The sequence below is a fragment of the Lactuca virosa genome, chromosome 3 (genome assembly GCF_052849685.1).
Source record: "Lactuca virosa cultivar CGN04683 chromosome 3, Lactuca_virosa_CGN04683_v6, whole genome shotgun sequence".
In the NCBI taxonomy this organism is placed as follows: domain Eukaryota; kingdom Viridiplantae; phylum Streptophyta; class Magnoliopsida; order Asterales; family Asteraceae; genus Lactuca; species Lactuca virosa.
This window is the reverse complement of record NC_136428.1, coordinates 110,875,901-110,878,928: the sequence shown is the minus strand read 5'-3', so window position 1 is coordinate 110,878,928 and position 3,028 is coordinate 110,875,901.

Sequence of the window (3,028 nt, the reverse complement as noted above, 5' to 3'; positions counted from 1 at the left end):
TGTGGTTTTCACCCTCAAGATATGGAGACATTACTTATATGGGGTTAGGTGCACTATTTACACTGACCAAAAGAGCCTAAGATATCTGATAGACTAGTCGAATCTGAATATGAGATAGTGGAGGTGGTTGGATGTGGTGAAGGATTATGACTGTGAGATTTTGTATCACCCTGGGAAGGCCAATGTTGTGGCCGATGCCTTAAGCCGCAAGGCAGTGAATGCACCTATTGGAGATATATGTCTGAGGATGGTTATTTTCTTGCCACTGTTGGAATTGATCAAGAAGGCGCAAGTGGAAGGGTTGAAGAAAGAAACTTGGAAGGAAGAGAGGATTAGGGGTCAGATTCCATTGTTTATCAGGGATAATCGCGGGTATTGACTCATTGTGTCACGGTTTGGGTTCCAGTTACTGGTGGGTTTAGATAGACATTATTGGAAGAGGCTCATAAATCAATGTTTTCAATACATCTGAGAGCTATGAAGATGTACAGAGACTTGAGGTTGGATTATTGGTAGCCATGTATGAAGAGGGAGGTAGCATGGTTTGTGGAACGGTGTTTGACTTGCCAAAAAGTCAAAGCCGAACATCAGAGACCCCAAGACAAGATGCAGTCATTACCTACTCTCATGTGGAAATGAGATGAGATCGCCATGGATTTTATCACAAAGTTTCCGAGGATGATACATGGGGTTGATTCTATTTGGCTCATCGTGGATAGATTGACAAAGAGTGCTCATTTTATACCTATTGCCGAGAGAATTTCCACCAAGAAATTGGATGACATTTGCATCAGGGAGGTGGTGGTTTGGCATGGGGTGCCAGTTTTGGTGGTTTCAGATCGCGATGTTCGTTTCACCTCCAGGTTTTGGAGGAAATTTCATGAGGATTTGGGTACTCAGTTGCATTTCAGCACACCATACCACCCCCAAACCGATGTACAGAGTTAGGGGACAATTCAGACGCTCGAAGATATGCTCAAGGCGTGTGTGCTAGATTTTAGTGGGATTTGGGATACTTATCTTCCACTGGCCGACTTCTCCTACAACAATAGATACCACGTCAGTAGCGATCGACCACCCTTCGAGATGCTTTATGGGAGGAGATGCCAAACCCTGGTTTGTTGGGGCGAGGTCGGGCATCGGTTTTGGGGAGTACTGAGGTAGTACTCAAGACCACCGAGTTGATACATCAGGTGCGCAATCAATTGCGAACCGCGTAGGTTCGCCAGAAGAGCTATGCTAATCAGTGAAGATCGAATCTCGAGTTCTAGGTGGGAGATCTGGTGCTTTTGAAGGTGTCACCTTGGAAAGGTGTCATTTGATTCCGGATGTGGGGCAAGTTAGGCCCCCTGTTTGTTGGACCAATTATTGCCCGAGTAGGCAATGTTGCATATCACTTGGACCTATCGGATAAGCTCAGTCAGATCCACAACACTTTCCACATCTCTCAGTTGAAGAATTGTTTAGTAGATGATTTGGCAGTGGTTCCCTTGGATGACATTCAGTTTGATGAGCGCCTGAACATGTAGATAGACCGATTGCAATTCTCGAGAGAAAGACAAAGACCATGCACAAAAAAATGGTGAACCTGGTGAAAGTGCAATGGCAACATCGGAAGGGTTTAGAGTGGACGTGGGAGCCCGAGGAGGAGATGAGGGGGCATTACCCGGACTTATTTGCAGCAGTGGACTTCGAGGGCGAAGTCTGATTCAAGTGGGGGAGAATTGTAACACCTAGTTCCCAAGTACATTTCCTTAAGTTATTTAAGTTTAATTTGTGAAGATTTAAGGTTACTCGGGTCGTACATAACGAATTACGCAGGGCGTAAGTCATTATGTATATGCGGGCAGTTTACGCCCTATGCAGGGCGTAACTTTGGGTTATGCAGAGCCTCCCCATTCTCAGCCTCCACCCTTTCCTTCTCTACTTTTGAAACCCTAGCCCTTGGTGTGGTCCTTGAATCTTGAAGTGATATTTTTAGTGAAGAATGAGATCTTGGAAGGTGTGCTTGGAGTCCATAGCTTGTAGATCCATACGTTAATCTTCTTCAACATCTTCCAGAAGGTATAAAGTCTAAACCTTGCCGATCCTTTTCTTAGATCTAGTTTGTTGTGAATTTGTATGAGTTTTTGTCCCTTAACCTTGGATCTGGGGAGTTTGAGCAACTCTAGACCTCATGAGGAGCGTCTCTCTTCATTATTGAGCTTTGTGAACCATAAAAATGGGATCTTGGTCACTACCATTCAGCCATGCTTGATCTTTTGAGCTTTTGGGTCATGACTTAGACTTAGGGTTTGGTTTTATACTCCTTGTATCCATGCAACGGCATAAAGGTTGTGACTTTATCATTTAAGACGTCCATGAGGTTCATATCTGAGAGTTGGATGTTTGGTCTTAAAGCATTAAGGTCTTAATAAGAAAGTTGGCAAACAGCAAGATTATGTAGAGCATAATCTTAGCTACGCAGCGCATAGCTTGGTTTGGCCTCGTTTCCCATCAAAAGACTCTACGCGGTGCGTAGAGGATAAGTACGCTTGGCGTAATCCTATAAGTCCAACTTTTGGTCTTTTTGGATGTTAGGTCTTGAGGGGTGGGTCCTAGCCATGGAAGGGTGTCACAACTAGCATTTTAGCTAGGAAATTCTATTCTTGTGTAATCATTCAACCATTGTAAAACATATACTCTAAGTAAATATCACTCAGTACTCATTTAAATTCACCTCTCATGTTCAACAAAGAGTCTGAAAACCCTAAGAATCTCGGGTTAAGTCCATATTGGATTAGGATTTTCTTATTGGGCCTAATGGACCAATAAGCATTCAATTCAACTATTTTGGGCTTGGAAACCCTATTTGGACTCTAAATGGACCCAATCCACAAATCTATAATATTTTGGACCATTTGGGCCTAGAATGATTCATTCTAACCCTAATGGGCCTTATTGGGCCATAACTAATCCAATTAACCCTAGTAATCCATAAATCCATTCTTTTATGCCATTTTGGGCCGTAAACTACCCTAAAAGCCCA